Raw genomic sequence first — 18,528 nt, forward strand, 5'->3', positions numbered from 1 at the left:
AATCTGTTCTCCCAGCTCACAGAGTCGGGGAATGAGGTTGAAGACTCTCGACGGCACATCTCTTTTGCAGAAGCTCGACTCTTTCCTCAAAGCTGAAAACTGGCTTTATATATTCATAAACAACCTCATCCTTTCCCCCCCGGGAGTGCCAGGTTCATAGTCTGCGGACGTTGCATGATATCAGTCAAGAAAAAATAAGAAGAAAATAGAATCTGATCCTACATCCACTCTTCCATCTTCAGGTCAGGGATAGGATAGTTCCCTTGTCTTTCTTGGGAGCAAGGATAGGCTACCAGAAGTTCAGTGAACCTTTTTTTTTTTTAAGACAATGCTGCTTGATAATCACCTCACAATGCAGTGGAAAGAAAACGTCGTTAGGTTTGCCTTCAAGAACCACTTCATCAGTCATATAACTGAACCGTGGCCCAGTCTTTTAATTTGAACGAATGAAAGTGGATGTTCTCAAGACCTTTTTTTCACAACATTTTCGTACCCGAAGTACCTGCTTGTTAAATGATCAAGATGAGAGCTTTTGATGGAGGAAAAAAAGAAAAAAAAAAACTCGGGAAATCTGGGATCGCTTTGCATGAGTCAGACGAAGCCCACATTTTCCCTCACCATTGCAGGAGTGTCCATACTTCGTAACACCTCGAGTTGTTTTATTCTTTCACATTTACATCCGCGAGAACATGAAGGACGAACATCCTCTAGCCGTAAGTCAACATGTGTATCTGTGAAGTCCTAAGAATTAAGCTGAATGCTACATATCATTTTCAGATCGATTTAGAATCAACATTTCACGTATCTTACCAAAATTAGGGTCGTTTGGTACACAGTAAAATACCAACACACACACTCACACACACACACACACATATATATATATATACATATATATATATATATATATATATATATATATATATATATATATATATATATATATATATATATATATATATATAAACAACTTAATATGAGCATGAAGTACCTTCCAACGAAATATCTAATCAACTCAATGGATGAATTTCCAATGAGCACACAAGACCGCATCACACCGCCATATATATCACGATGAAACACAGCGTAGGAAGGAGACCCCTTACCAACAACGGATACAAGAACGACGTCGACAGACATGTAATGAACTGATTACAAAACAAGAGAAGCTCACAGCGGCAGAAATTTTAAGTAACGCAACAGCACACAAAATATATCACTGCAACGAGATGTCAACGGCGTACAAGACAGATGAACGTGTACTGCGAGACACCGACTCCAGAAACATCAACCACACAAGATAAACTCATGCTAAGCATCTACTACAGAAACAAACAAACAAAATAACAAGCAACCTCATCATAAGAAGCAAACCAGCTGTTCAAGAATCATGATACGTCACAAGAATCCAAGGCAGTTTAACGAGTCCAAGTGTCAAGGAGAATAACTGCGAGCTCTTTACCAACATGACCTACAACTACAAGAAGGCTTCATCAATCTACATGCCACCAAAAATGGCACAACACAACCCTCACACAAGAGATGCCTACCAAAATCAACAAGGTGACTACGTCCTGAACAAGACACAGAACCCCTACACGTCGCCGAAGCACTAATCATCGAGGAACAACAACCCAGACTCGACAACCAGAAGTGGCACTACTACAACTACCCGCCCCATCACCGCGGTACAACCAATACGATCGCAGCGCTTAATGCTTGCTGGTATTACCCAGCCTCACACTGCTACTCGCAGTCATCCCAGCTCCTCCACTGACCAATCCATATATATATATATATATATATATATATATTTTTTCTTTCTTTTAAACTATTCGCCATTTCCCGCGTTAGCGAGGTAGCGCTAAGAACAGAGGACTGGGCCTTTTTTGGAATATCCTCAACTGGCCCCCTCTGTTCCTTCTTTTGGAAAATTTAAAAAAAAAAAAAAAAAAAACGAGAGGGGAGGATTTCCAGCCCCCCGCTCCCTCCCCTTTTATACCGCCTTCTATACATTGCCGGTATAATTCAAAAGCAAAATTTGCGCGGACTGAAAGTATTTAAAACAGATAAATCTGGGATAAATCAAAAAGGTGCAGAATGCCTCCATCTCAACAAGATCTGTCACCAAGTCAGAGGTTCATCAGGTCCGACGACACAAGTCCACCTCAGTGTTGCTCCTCATATACCGCCACGTACACACACAGCTGCAGCACCACCATGCATGGACCATACAAGGAAGACGGGAGGGATGATAGTGGTAAAACTATGCAAAGATCGCCTTTGATTAACTCGGCCAGAAGGAGGAGGAGGAGGGCAGCAGCCGGGTAAAAGTGCTCAGGAGCGATATGACGGAGAAGGGCGACATCAAAACAAACTTCCTGCAGAAAATTGCTTGCGCTCGCTGTGGGGGGAAAAAGTCGATAATGGAGGTTGTCCGCTGGCCAAATTATTCAGGGATGGAGCAGAACGTCAAAGGCGGGATAATGAGGTGGAGCAGAGTGTGTAATTATGTGTGGTGAACGATAATGGTTACACGGTATACGCTTTTATGTGACGATACCTCGTCGTTGGCACGTCATATTAGTATTGTACACTGTGCGTGTGTGTACGGGAGTGTCTGTGTGTGTGTGTGTGTGTGTGTGTGTGTGTGTGTGTGTGTGTGTGTGGATGGCATTTTGTACTTGGGCTTGGATCAGATTATGACCATCATGGGTCTTTCCTGATGTGTTTTGTGTTACGCGAGACCGATTCACTCGGCTACTGTGTAACGAACGCCGACCCAGCAGCTCTGGTCACGAGGCAAGGACGGAGGAGTCATGGCACTAAACAGAGTGGTGGTGGTGAGGGAGGGGAAAGGTCGCTGCTTAGCGTGATGGTGGCTGGAGAGAGAGAGAGAGAGAGAGAGAGAGAGAGAGAGAGAGAGAGAGAGAGAGAGAGAGAGAGAGAGAGAGAGAGAATCATTCCATATAAACCAAAATATGAAATATATAAAGATAATACAATAACAACACCACTGGCTTAGTATCTGTGCGTTTATATTTCCCAGATCCCACACTCAAAGAACTGTGCGCTTAACATGACGCCAGCGCCGCAAAAATCCCCACTAGGCCCTGATGATGATGATGATATATTTATGGCTTTTGAAGTTACTACGTTCGAAACGATGTAAAACAATTTCAGAAACTCCGACACTTATGAACATCTGGCGTCGTACATAGCACACTTGTACACTTGCATATCGCCACACCAAGAAATGTATTGAATATATATATATATATATATATATATATATATATATATATATATATATATATATATATACAGTCTATCGATTGTAGCTTCTGCGAACTTTCATCGTAATTGAGCAGCACACAGCGGGCGCAGATTAATCAGGTTAGTGTCAGCCCCACTTCCCACGTGCTTGTATGAAGTTTCCTTGAGAGAATACTTCCCAGTGTGTGTGTGTGTGTGTGTGTGTGTGTGTGTGTGTGTGTGTGTGTGTGTGTGTGTGTTCCCTTAGCCGTACTGTTAGGGGAGGGAGTTCTAACCTCGTTGAGCCCCATCTTTTAAAGTTTATCTACAATATGCTTGCTGTTTACATTCACTACATCTTACCTCAGTTTATAGCATCGACTCTGAACTCATGCCATAAAACTACTATATTTCCCCTCTCACGCGCGCGTCTTGTTCATCATGCTATAGCCTCAGGGCGTTAAATTCCTGCGTCTCTCGAAGAAATGTTAAGTCTACAACATCAAGCTACTTCCCAAAGTTAAAGGTTGTGATCGGATCACCATTCACTCTTCTTTATTATATATATATATATATATATATATATATATATATATATATATATATATATATATATACATATATATATAAAGGAGAAAAACACGAGTTACCTAACTCCTACGTTTCGTAAAAAGGGACTGAAATGGGAGGGGGTTGGGGGAGATGAACATCCTCCCTTCCTGTATTATTTCCTAAAAGATGACACAGAGGAAGGAACTAAGCAAGTATAATTTCCTCTAAGGCTCTTTCCTCTCTTCCCTGTGGGTCTGTGGTTGACGTCATCTAGGATATGTTGTATGAGGCGTGGTGGTGGAGTGGAGTGGTCGAGTCCAGAGCCACGTTGTCTGGGTGATAGTGGGATGTGTTGCCTGATTGTGTTGTGGATAAGTTCTTCCCAGAATCTGGTTACTGGTGACAGAAGTGAAATAGGGTTAGTAGGAGTAGGGGCACCTGGGTAGTCTGGAGGGTTTTAGGATTGGTATTATGTTGGCAAGTCACCAGATGTTAAGGATTTTGTTGTGTACCTAAGAATGATTGAAGATATCTGCTAGTGATTGGCTTGCAATTTTGCAACTGGACTAAAGTGTTTTACCTGAAAATCTGATAAGTCGTCGGAGCCTGTAGCACGAGAGATCTATAAGGTTTTAATTGCATTTATTGTATCACTTGGAACGAAGGGTGTATAAATGGATTCTCTGTATTTTTTCATGACACTATTACTGGGGCTTGTTTCTTGCTATACTACACTACACATATTGAGGCCTTCTTTCATTGTGACCCCATCCTCAATATTCTACATTTACTTTGGCTGAATTTCGTTGGACCAACTATATCCAAGGACAAGTCCTTACTTTCAGACAGTTCATTTAAACAGACGAAGAAGAATGATGGTCTTAGAACAGTACCATGTAACACTCCAATGGTAACCTTAACCCCTTCTGAGAAGGGGCTTTTGACATGCGTCATTTGTTCCCATCCCCTTAGATAATCTATTCATCGACAGCATTTCCTCTCTATCCTACCTGATATTCGATCTTCTTAATCAGCCTCTCATGCGGGACAGTGCCAAATGCTTTCTGGAAGTCCAAATACAAACAATCCACCCAGCCTTCCGTTCTGTCTACGAAGGAGCTCATTCTCTTGTAAATATCAAAATGGTTCGTTACTCGATACTTACTTTCCATTTAATTGTTCCGTCTCTCACTCGGGTGATTTCTCCTCTGTAGTAAGTCATTCATTTGCTTTCAATCATCTTTCCCAGAGCCTCATAGACTACACTCGACATCGGGACCGGCCAGTAGTACAGCGGCTGTTCTCGGCCTTCCTTTTTGCAGACAGATATGACGTTTGGCCTTTTCCACTCCCTTATCTCTCTGCATCTCTCCAGCGCCATCCTGAACAATATCTCAAGAAGTGTAACGTATCTGTGCACATTTCCAGCACATATGGTGAAACTTCAACAGGACCACGAGCCCTGCATGGGTCAGGACGTTTAATATCTTGTAAACGTCTTTTCCTGGGGAATCTTCGAGGAATTCTGGATTTCCTCCAGCCTCGTCCAATCACTCTTTTCGAAGTTTCTTTGGTCCTCCTTTCGTATTCTTGCTCTCGCATACCTAGCAAATCCTGGCTGGCTGGAGTTGTGTGTGTGTGTGTGTGTGTGTGTGTGTGTGTGTATGTGTGTGTGTGTGTGTGTGTGTGTGTGCGCGCGCGCGCGCAATTAGAAAAGCCAAATAAGAGTCTTTTCCCTAAAATATTTGATACAATACAACAAGCAAGCAACGCTCATTCTTTCAAACCAGAATCCGATGAAGCTGATAAATTGCATCACATTTTTTTTAATTGAGATATATAGTGCTGTTATAATAAACACTTCAAACAATTATGTACACAACCAGTAATTAATTTTTACATGCAAAACGCAGGTGATTTCCCGAATCACGTATTTTGCATCACGGGCTGTGGCACAGCCGAGACTGTCTCACTCATTTGTACAGATGATGTGCTCCACAGTAATGTGTGAGAGTGAGTAATGAGTGTGGCTGGCATCCGTTTCATATAGCTGTACGAGGGGAAAACCAAGAGCACTTAATTCAAAATGAGATCTCGGCCAGAAACCGAGCGGCCATCACTCGTCGGCCCACCTTCAGCTCACTATTACCCGCAACACGGCAATACTCAGTGATGACGAGGAGGAGGCGTTCCACAACCCGCCTGCATTATATTGATTTGGACGGATGAATGATGAACGACGTGCCTCAGTCGCATAAAACATAGATACGGGCACAAGCAAACCCTAAAGCTGCACTCTGCAGCAACGATCAGGATCCTGCAGATGTGCGAAGAAGAGGGCTTAAAGCAGCACTTCAGCATCACCCGCCTGCAACATACATATCTACCTACAACCCGTATATATAGAGCATCACACACCCGCAACACTGCCCCCATGACACCTCAGGTAGCCCACGGAGCCACACCTATACCCGGTGATGGGTCGATACACCTGACCCGCCTCACGTCCCCCCCACAGCAGCCAAGTGTGGCCACGTCCGCTGTGGGGCTTCAAACGGCGTCCAAGGAGGTCCTTGTCAAACCTGAGGCGCCACTGTGGGTACACACGACACGGCCACGACTCTCCCGTCGAGGTGTGATGTCGTCCCCGACAACGAGAGGGACAGAAGGTGAGTGCCTACATCTGCCTACCCACACAGGTGGCTACGTTACCTCCGGGTTTCTAATGGAATGTTTCCATGAGCAAAATAATTCATTTCCTAAAAACGTCATCATGTCTACAATATCACACAACGTAACGGGAGAGCTCTACCCAGCAGAACCGATATCCCATGTTGGTTTTGCTCTCCACTGTCTCGGAGATTTTAATACAGAAAAACATATCTCCCGTTTTCTTGACATTTCATAATGTGTTACTTTTACAGAAGACGTGTCGCGCCAGTCTCTCACGTTTTCTGAGGTGTGAAAAGAATATTTGGGTAAATTCTTCCGCCCTGGCACTCGTACGAGAGAGAGAGAGAGAGAGAGAGAGAGAGAGAGAGAGAGAGAGAGAGAGAGAGAGAGAGAATATTTCCATAATGATCTGATTCCCCGCGTAGGGAGGAGCAGAGAGCGTCCTCCTCCTCCGCCTAGGCTCCCAAACGTACTTTGCCACCAAGTCTCGAACTTCTTTTTCCAAAAACTGGGGAATCCGGACTGAAGTGCGCAGGGGCAGAATTAACAATCACTCCTGTAAATGGGGGTCGCAGCACCACGGCGTCCGACACAAACCGCACAACTTGCAACGTAAAGCAAAGTTCCCCCTGAAGTATGGGAAGTCGACCCCCAGGCCAGGCCAGCCCGGCCGCTGTCCTGCAGGTATTGCCTATCTCTTAATGTCTTCCAACATTCTTTACATGGTTGGCAAACACTTCCCTCCAGCTCCAGGGGGCTTAATGCGAAAGAAAACAGTCGTGTTGAAGCTGCGGTGGAATGCAAGGGCGAACATTTCCCCTTAAGGGAAGGAGAGCGGCCATGGTTTCGTAATATCATTTCTTGGACTATGCCTGGGAGCTTAACTCCAGACCTGGTTACGACTTTAGATTAAACCCCGTCTCTCACCACCGAATTCCTTTTACTGGTTAGGTTTCGCTTGGCGTTCCCGCCGCATAATCAGGTCTAAAAGCACCGAACATTAAAACAAAAGAAATAATATCAGTTCCAAGACACCGCTGCAAAATTACTGGCGTAGACAATACGTCGCCCACATATACAAGTATACTCATCATGCAACACCCAGGGTATAATACCATTCACCAAGTCACAGTATGTCGGACATGATAACGTTGACAATATAATGACGTCATAACCTCTCTGGAGAACGTTGTTGTGAACGTTCGTGTGCGGTACGAGCCAACTGCCGTGCGCGCGGACGTTCGTGTCCACGACTCATGGGACGTAAAATGACGGGGGCCAGACGAGGATTGGTTTTTAAATGCCTCCTTTGTGTGTGTGTGTGTGTGTGTGTGTGTGTGTGTGTGTGTGTAAGAGTTGTATATCTGGCACTAGCATGATGACGTGTGTAAAGACGCGGGTCTGATGTAGCAATGCGTTTGTGCAGCAGTGGTGAGAACATGGGGCACTCCTGTGGGCTGCAGTGGGCGTATAATGGCTGGCTAATGTATGCAGTGGTGGCGAGTATGAATAGTAAATGTGTATAGTGATGGTGTGTGTGTAGAAAAGTCCGGGTAGTAACGGCATATGAAATAGCAGTGAATATGCATACTGAAATACTGAACGTTTGTGGACTGGTAACCAGACAGACGTGGCTGGGTTCCTGAGCGCTGCGAGAGCCTTATAGACGGAGATCCTTGGTCAGGAGGGTAAATAACCTCTTATTCAGGGACCTAGTAACTGAGAGTGTAACTGCGGGACATGAAGTCCCTATTATAAATGAATATGGGGGAAGACCTGTCGAGATGTGTGCTAAGAGAAGAATGATGATCCACAATACTTTCTTAAAGGCGTATACATTAGTATACGTAGGTGAGTGGGGTTGTGTATGATCGTAAATGAGCATTACTGGATCATGTGCTAATCGACAGGTGTGCAAAGGAGAGACTGTAAGGTTGTAAGGTGTGAAGGTCCATTGAGGGGCAGCAGAAGGAATGTCTAATCTGTTCTTGGTAGAAGCAAGTGTGGAAGACTTGTGGGTAGAGGGAAATGAGAAAACTGTGTGCGTCACGGAAGTGCAAACAGTTAGTGAACTGGGGAAAAGTGACCTGCGTGTAGAGATTTCAAGGGAGATTAAATGGAAAACAGTATAAGTTGTGGGTAAAAGAAACTATGGCTGTCGAGGGATTTTATAAAGGCATTGTTTAAAATGTGCGACTGAAGCGGGTGGCTTGCAGAAAATGGAAAGTGGAAGTAAGGAAAGGAGACATGGACGAACAGTGCCTGCAGAGGAGTGAAAACGTCTGGGAGGAGTACAAGGGAAAGTAGCAGGAGTACAAGAAAAAGGTGAGGAGCTGATAAAGAAAAAGAAAAAAATACCACGCGAGATATAGGGTGAGAGAATACAGATGAACTTCGAGGAGAATAAGAAAATATTCTGTAAGGATGTGAACAGTTTTAGAAGAACAAGAAAACCGAAGGAGACGCCACTGAGGAGAGCAGATGGGAAAGTGGTAAAGGGGGTTTGCGAGGATGCGAGGAAGATGCGAGGAAGAGATGGAGTAAGCCTCTGGAAGGACTGCAGACAGCGAGCGAAGTTGGGAGGAGGTAACACAAGGAATGCGAAAGTCATGGTGAATGCTATGGTTCAAAACAGACGAGGTCGTGAAAGTCCTTCGTAAGATGAAGTGTGGGAAAGCGCCAGAAGCTGAGGGAAATGCGAGGAGTTTCTCAAGGAAGAAGAGACAGTGTTAATGATTGTCTCAGGCTGTATGGCCCAGGCTAAGACGCGACAGGGCTGGCAAAATGCACGTACGGTGCTGCTGTCTAAGACAAAGAGACAAAAATTAATGTACTCAATACAAATGGTATACGTCTGTTGAGTATACCTGGAAATATGTATAGGAAAGATATGAGAGAGAGTTGTGGCATGCAAAAATGAGATTGGGGATGAGTCATGTAGCTTAAGGGATATGATGGAGGTTTTGTACATCAGGTGTTTGCTTTGAATAATGTGTGTAAGAAGCAACTGGAGATATAAAAGGATTTTGTGTAGCTATTACGGATCTAGAGAAAGGACATGATCGTCTGGGTAAAGATGCCTCTCAGAAGCTCTTTCGTACATATGGGGTGGGAGAATAGGTAATGAACGTGGTATTTTTACAGCAAAAGTAAGGTGTAAGCCTGCGTAAAAAATAAGGAAGGAGCGTAAGTGGATTCACGGTGAAGCTGGGTCTACGTGAAGGGTGCGTAATGTCACTTTGGCTGTATAATCTGGTTATGGACGGGCTGATGGGAGAGGTAAATGCTGGGATGCTATAGAAAGGGGCAGGTCTGCCGTATGCTGGATGTGAGGGGTGGCTAGGGAGGCGAGTCAGGTGCTATTTACAGATGACACAGCTCTGATGGCAGACTCCAATGGGAACTCCAGACGCTGGTTTCACAGAATGGAAGCGTACGTTAATGGAGGAAGTTCAGAGTTAAAATGAACAGAGGTAAGGCAATAAGCTGCAGCAGCGGGAGGGGACGGGATGGCTTGAGTGAAATTTCAATAGGAAGGACATGGAGGAATTAGAGTGTTCTAGATACCAGGGAGTGGAAGCCGCAACGGATGGAACCAATAGAACTGAAGTGAGACACAGAGACAGCGGTTCAAGTCTAGGGAGGAGAGGTTAATGTCTGTATGGGTAAGGACTGATATGTCTGAAGGAACAGTAATTCCGACAGTGTTGTATGGAAGCGAATTCTGGGACTTGAAAACAAGGGACAGGAGGACGATAGATATTCTGAAAAGGAAATGCCTGAGGACTTTACGTAATGGGAGATGGACTGATCATGATAGGAATGGCGATGGAAGAGAGAGGTGTGGAAGTAAGAGCAGTCTGGCTGATACGGTCGATCAACATGTGCAGTTATAGTCTGGGCATTTGGAAAGGATGAGTAAAGAAAGACGGAATAACAGGATATCTTTATCAGAAATGAGAGGACAAAGGGTGAGGGAGGGGGGGTGACTAACAAAGAGATGAAAGAAGGGGGTAGAAGGAGCTTTCTGGTATTGGGCTTTGAACATTCAGTAGGGTGAGAGGCGTGTACTGGACAGGATGAAATGAATTCGAAGTGGCATATGGGGGGGGACGAGCTCTCATAGGGCAACACTAGGGCAGATGAAGCGGTGAGGATCAACCATGCGATGGTCTGTAGCGTCTGGCTGTAGATGGTGGGCTCTGGCTTCAGTGCAATATACATAAAGCAAAAGATTACATGAGTGCAGGTGAAGCCGTTGTTCGCCTGTTCCTGACGCTACCATGCGAAGGCAAGTGAGGGAATTAAAACTGCGTGTTTAATTATCTTGAGATTTTAAAACCAGAGACAATTAAGCACAGACCAACTCCTGCTGGTATAAAGACACAGTTCATTAACAGATGACTGACGTCACAATTAAAGGATACGTTAAATTATAAGGACAATGTCGCCAGAGGTCCTCCAAACCTAGTGCAATGTTACCATGATAAGAATCTCACAGCGAAGTTTTAATCAGTCTGACGAAGTTATGAAGGCTAAGAAATGTGGTAAAAGTGAGTGAACTTCGAAATAATGGCTTGTGCGAGGAAATACCCTAGAGATAATGGGTGAAGAATGGCAAAAGATGAGAATACATCAAACTAAGGGAGTGAGTGAGAAATGGGAGTCATTTAGAGAGGAAGTACACGTACGTATGTACGTGTAAGAGATGTACGTGGATGTGTGCAGGGTAGCGAGTGATGGGATGAGGAAGTAAAGTTGTTAGTGGAAAAGAAGAGAGAGTTGTACGAGTGTTACCTGCAGGGATGGAGTGCGAGGAACTGTGTAAGATGGACAAGAGAACGACATGTGGCAGATGTGAGTGAGAAACTACAGAAGCTGGTTTCTGAGTTTGGAAGGGCATGTGAAAGAAAAAAAAAAGATGAGAACAAATGTGTATCAAAAATAGGTTATCTGGGTGTGCACGAGAGATAGAGAGAGGGGGGGGGGGATGAGCTGGACTGAGTTTGAATGGACAGAACCTGGAGGAACTGGGGTGTTTCAAATACCTGAGAGTGGACATGGCAGCGACTGCAAACAAGGAAGCTGAAGAGAACCGTAGGGATAGTATGGTATCTAAGGTTCTGGAAGCACGGACGAGTGTGTGCAGATCACAGTCTATAAAGGCAAAAGATGGGTATGTTTGGTGGTATAGTAGTTCCGACGGTGCTGTATGGATGCGAAACGCTGGGCCAGAGATGAAAAAAGTATGAAAAGGGGATGATTTGACAGAGTGACTAAGATTTGACAGTGACTAAGGACAACAGGTGGTGTGAGGAAGGTTGAGAGATGACGAGATGATAGGGTAATAGAAAGGTGTGGTAGTATGTATGAAAGAGCTGAGAAGGGTGTGCTGAACTAGTATGTACATATACATAGGATGAATGAAGAGAAGGCTAAGAGGATATACATGTCTGAAGTGGAGGGGTAAAAGGAAGAGAGGGAAACGGAGAGCAGGTTCAAATAAGTGAAAGAAACTCTGAACATGTAGGAGTGTGGAAGGCGTGCCTAGGAAAGTGCGAACTAGAGCGATATGGTATACAGGGGTTGACGTGCAGTCAATTGGCTGAACCAGGGCATATACAGCGGGAACCTAAGGAGAGGCCTGTGAGGCTCTGGCTGTGCGTAGGAAGTTCTGGCTTCAGCACAATATACGTGACAGCTAGACAGCAGACGTGAGCGAACAAGGACCATCCTTCGTTTGTCACTGGCATTGCCTTGCTATCAAGGTAAACGGCGAATAAGTACGAAAAAAAAATAGAGATCATATTACTGCCGATCCACACCCTTACCATGTATGTCAGAGGACGACGCAGTTGTAACTACGTAAGCAACATGGATTTGGCACTATGTTGCTTGTCTTCTTTAGAATGATTACAAATCGTTGATTTCTACTCTAAAAATACTAAATAACATTTCCTATTATTATAACTATATTTGAAAAACGCTTGAAAACACAGTACATAATCGTAGCATTCAAAATAATGTAACCGGAATAAAACAGGTATCAGGCAAAAAAAAGAAAAAAAGAAAGTTTTATTTCCCTTTTTTTTTTGGCAGATTTCATAATTCATATCTACATCACTCGCACCATCCGACATGTCAGTTATGAAAAATTAACATGACTCCAGCCTTAATATATTTTTATTAACAATCAGCAACAAATTCAAGCGAAATAAAATAGTGATTTGCATGGCAACTCGAATAAAATACGAGAGGCTACATAAAACACATCGAAAAATCCAACACATAATGAAACCCGACCTTGTTGTTAACACCTGTACATATGTTTTGCCTATTTCCATGCAACCAATTACTGGACCGTGAGCAATAATATAACAATCTCTCTCATTCTTCTCTAATGAACTCGTTTCATGCCGCTGAAGTTGATGGTTTTGCAATTCAAATGGTCATATTTCTGAACAAACAATCATCAAATGTATATATATATATATATTATATATATATATATATATATATATATATATATATATATATATATATATATATATATATATATATAAAAATCAAAGGTTAAGTTTCGATGGCGTACTGTCTCTACTCTCTTAACTAAACTGTTGATTAGTTACAGATGACAAGAATACTTTTACGCTACCCTGAGCGGCAGGAGCCTTTGGTAAAGTCCTCGGAAAATCCTCAAGACTTTTTGATAGAAGATGGTCGTTGGTCGTTAAGTAACTGTGAATATTATATATATATATATATATATATATATATATATATATATATATATATATATATATATATATATATATATATACTTTCTAAAAAGGGAAACAGGAGTCATGCAGGGAGTGCTCATCCTCCTCGAAGGCTCAGATTGGGGTGTCTAAATGTGTGTGGATGTAACCAAGATGAGAAAAAAGGAGAGATAAGTGGTATGTTTGAAAAGAGGAACCTGGATGTTTAGGCTTTGAGTGATACAGAGCTCAAGGGTAAAGGGGAAGAGTGGTTTGGGAATGTCTTAGGAGTAAAATCAGGGGTTGGTGAGATATTGAGTGCAGAATGGATAAAGGAGAGAGCAAATGACGTTATATATATATATATATATATATATATATATATATATATATATATATATATATATATATATATATATATATATATATATATATATATATATTCCCTGGGGATAGGGGAGAAAGAAAACTTCCCACGTATTCCATGCGTGTCGTAGAAGGCGACAAAATGGGGAGGGAACGGGGGGCTGGAAATCCTTCCCTCTCGATTTTAATTTTCCAGAAGGAACAGAGAAGGGTGCCAAGTGAGGATTTCACTCAAAGTCTCAGTCCTCTGTTCTTAACCCTACCTCGTTAACGCGGGAAATGGAGAATAGTATAATATATATGTGTGTGTATATATATATATATATATATATATATATATATATATATATATATATATATATATATATATATATATGATGGTGAACGGTGTAGTCTTCCTGCAGTGAGCAATGCTTCTGTGATGGCGGAGGGCTGGTCTCCTAGCGGCACCTAACCACACTACTAAGGTTTATCCTGGCTACCAGTCTCGGTATGCTAGTCATCAGCCCGGCTGGCTTCTCCATTGATCTTGTGGATGGCAGCTATTGGAACCAGGGGGGGCGGAGGGGGTGAGGGGAGGGAGGAGATAGGCAAGTGAGTGAGTGAGTGAGTGAGTGAGTGAGTGAGAGCGTTCAAATGAGTTCCGCGCGACAGCATAACATGTCGAGCGCAACACTCCTTTAGTTTCGAGGGTATGTGAGTGGGCGGGATTATGAGGGGCACCTGAGCATTACACTGAAGATTGTATCATACTCTCTAGGTTTAGAAGAACGTGAGACGAACGTGAGAACGTGAGACGAACGTGAGAAGAACGTGAGAACGTGATAAATAATGCTGTTTGGTTAGTTAAACTGATATAAAACGTTTGAAATAATGGAGACATAAAACTATTAACGCTGTGTACCCGTTTGCTATGCTACCTGAAACTTGTACCATTATAACAACGCAGGGACCTCACTGGATATTGAATAGTTTCTCTTCAGAATCTTCTTCTGAAACATGGAACTTGAAGATGGCAAAGTCTTCATATCGGCAAAAATCAGAGAGAATTTCATCAAAGCCTGACCAACGTGTGACTGTCCTCTGCCTGACTCATCAATAGCTTGTGTCTAACATTATGGTACAGAGAGAGGAAGGACGTATTCAAAACTGCCAAAAAAAGATGATGAACGTGTACAACGTCAATTCATCTATGAGAACGCCACGTGTGTCAACAGTGAGGACGGAGTAAAATTGACCATCTATCATATGAACATCAAGATCATGAGCTGATCATGAAGAACAACATGACCCATGACCCCAGCCTACTCAAAAGAACCATTGTGACCTACAAGTTTTCGTGGCCCAGAACGCATTACTCACCCCACGACTATCTACCTAACTGACGCTCAACCTTGTTCACGACCCTGGCTGAACATGGACTTCCTCATTCCCACAAATGAAGACTTGATTCTTCGGCAAATACATCTACTGACTTAGCGAGTTGCCCGGCGTGCACCCAATACTCCCCCGCGTGCGCTGGGCTTTTGAACGGAAAATGGTCGCTGCCGAACACCATTCAGGTAAACACTTCCCTGAAGCGTGTCGGCTCCCGATGCCAGCTACCCATCAACGTGGTGCAGGGACCAGCGCCTCCACCTGTGGCTTGCTCTTACCTTCTCTCGCCAGGTCAGAGGAACTGCCCCTGGTATTCGTTTCCGACTCTCGTGAAGACCTCCAACCGGCGACCCAGTGTGAGGGTCTTGGTCATAAGTCTCCACCTTCTGCCGGATAGCGAGCGACGTCTTACGGCTTGTGCCACTCACTGAAGGATTGTGTCCCATTACGTGGAGTGTTTCCGTGGCAGCGACAGAACCACCCAACCAACGACTCGACCAGCAGCAAGAGGCAATGGCTGGCGTTGGAATTTACCGAATCAGGAGCCGTGAGAAACATACAACGGGAAAACCAGCCGAGGAGGAGAGTAAAAAAAAAATAAATAAATGGCAAGGACGATACTTAAATACATCCGAGACCCGGGGACATCACGTTCCAAAAAGGGAACTACTGGAAATGCTGCCTCCATCACTGCCCACCTGATGAGGTTGACTGACACTAATGACGCCATAATGGGCCATCCTCAAGGACGGGAAATATGATGTGACCTCCTCCTCCTCCTCCTCCTCCTCCTCGCTCCCGAAGACCTTGAGGAACTCAAGTGAGTCTGCAGAACAGTTATCCGTTCCCGGCTACACAGCCGGATACTCTAAAGCAACAAAGAAGAAATAATACATGATAAAAAAAAAAGACAAGCGTTGGCTAAGATCACTGACCTATTCAAGCTTCATGTACCAACTCTAGAAAAAAAAAAGAAATACCAAAACAATCGCTAATCGACACTAAATTTGCCCTAAAATGCAAATGGCCAAAGAAAACAGGCGAATTGCTTGAAGTTCTCCCTAGCTGTGTCGAGTAACCAGACAGAAGAGGAAACTATACGCCAAAGTAACACCATTTATATAAAATGCCACAGAAATGAAATCCATCCTACCAGCAACTTGCTAATTTTACTCTATGTGTTCGACAATGGTTCATACATACAAAACGCACGCCTAATGAAAAATCAAAAAAAGATACATAAATGACGAAAAACTGCACCGGAGGCAATGGAATGCAAAGAAAGAAAGGACAGCAACAGAAATATAATAAAAGGTAAATGAAGAAAAATACACAAATAAAAGAGAAAACAGAGAGAGAGAAAAAAATGGCACAGACTGCAGCGACAGAAGTAATGTCACTCATAGCAAATACACCACCATGACCGTTGTTCTTAACACCATCACAGCGATGCGCGTATTCCACGCACACTCAACCCCGTCAAGCCGAGACCATTCCCGGGCGTCGTGGATGATATGTACAAACGTCACGTCATCCCTAAAGTGATATTCTCCCCTCTCAACTATCAACCATACGTGGAAATCATCGGAGCACTGAAGCCAGACTCACAGAGGCCGATGAGGAAGAGGCTGGTAAAACTTAGCACACACACACCCAAATGAAAGATGAAGGCATGGTTACTGCTGAGCCCACGACTGATCTACTCTGGAGGGGCCAAGATCCGGTAATAACCTATGGCCAAGAAGCATCGGTTGGAAATTACCAGCAGCCTATAAACGAGGATTGTCTGTATGTCTGTCTACTCTCACCACACACACAAGTCTCCGAGTTCCTGGCATCTTCCAGGATCATACACAGCCTCGTGGAGACCCACTAGTCTGTTGCTGTTTGAATCACCTTTGTGTTGTACCATTAGAGAATGTTCAAGAGATTGACGCCCCCACGTGTGTAAAGCTCCCTTCCCCAGCACAGTCCAAACTGGCAAAAAACAGGTAATCACACACACACACACACACACACACACACACACACACACACGACCGTAGTTGGACCCAGATATATACACACACACAGCAGTGTCCTGACACCGTCCCCAGCTCCCTCTCGTCATACAAATCTCATTCCCAATATTGCCACTGAGTCCTGCCCGCCCAATAGGCTTGTTGGTGTAGTATTGGAGGCTCGCCAGCCGGCTAGCCTGGCAGTCTCCGGCGCTGTACCGCACTTCAGGGAATGTAAAATACGACTTTTACTTCCTCACGTGCGCCGCGCGATTAACACGAAGATTAAATGAAACAAGATAATTAATGTACTAAAAACTTTTGCGTTTTCTGGGTAATGCCACGACCCCTACACAAGAGAGGTCCTGGAGTATTTCCATACGAAAATAGATGGATAAAGATACATACATACATACATACGTATATTCATACGTATATTCATACATACATACATACATACATACATACATACATACACAGACACATTTGTAGGCGCTATCTGACAACGGAAAGGAGTATACAATTGTAATGGTCCTTCTGTGGCTCTAAAGTAGTTCATCATTTTCAAAACACCTCCAGGGACTGACCATTCCCTGGTGGTCACCCCATCCATCAGGCAGCGAGAGAGAGAGAGAGAGAGAGAGAGAGAGAGAGAGAGAGAGAGAGAGGAGAGAGAGAGAGAGAGAGAGAGAGAGAGAGGAGAAAGAAAAGAGGAGAGAAAGAAAAGAGAGGAGAGAGAAGAGAGAAAGAAAAGCGATGGAAGAGAGAGAGAGAGAGAGAGAGAGAGAGAGAGAGAGAGAGAGAGAGAGAGAGAGAGAGATATAAGATTCAATTATCCACCACCACACAGGGTGTACAAGGGTGAGCGAGACAGCCGCCTCCTTTGCGTTATCAATAATTCCGGTCTGCTGCTGGTGTCTGGCCCCTCACAACACGACTCCGCCACTATGACCTTATAAAACATCTGCCGCTCGCTGGCGGAGTGGGACGAACATTAACGCACCTGCCCCACCCACCCACCACCAGCCACCTCCCTCAGAGGATGCGCTGGGCAACGCGTGCTCTCGCAAAGCGAACAAGCTTTGCGGAAACGGCGGATAACGCCTTGGAGAAACGAAGAAAACACACTCACACACACACACACACACACACACACACACACACACACACACACACACACACAACAGCAACAGCAACGAACGTGGCACAGAAAACATGACGAGTGAATGAACCGAAAAATATAGAATGACAGAGAAAGAAACACAGCGTTAAGTGCCTAGAGCAGGACGGCACGGCCACTTGGAAGTGAAGACGTAACCTTCGACCCGACGCCTTAATGGGCAGGTCAGAAGTCGTAAAGTTGCTCTTAAAGGGTTAGGCAAAAGCGACAAAATCTCTCTCGAGGGAATGTTGCTGACCCTTTCAAACCAATGAAAAATACCTGTAATGTAATTGCTTGTGTATCTCAAGTTCTGAACGAAAAACGCTCAACCACATGCAACCAGGAGTGTGAAATATAAGGCAACGTAATCCAACACACTCGCAAGCCAGTCACAAAAATATCC

At 44.0% G+C, this 18,528-nt stretch overlaps 1 protein-coding gene across 7 annotated transcripts in view; it reads right to left on the minus strand.

Moving 5' to 3' along the window:
• Positions 1-18,528, minus strand: part of LOC139766508 (uncharacterized) — a 1,237,960-nt gene that overhangs the window by 665,891 nt on the left and 553,541 nt on the right. The window lies entirely within an intron of this gene.

This window comes from Panulirus ornatus, chromosome 4 (genome assembly GCF_036320965.1).
Source record: "Panulirus ornatus isolate Po-2019 chromosome 4, ASM3632096v1, whole genome shotgun sequence".
In the NCBI taxonomy this organism is placed as follows: Eukaryota; Metazoa; Arthropoda; class Malacostraca; order Decapoda; family Palinuridae; genus Panulirus; species Panulirus ornatus.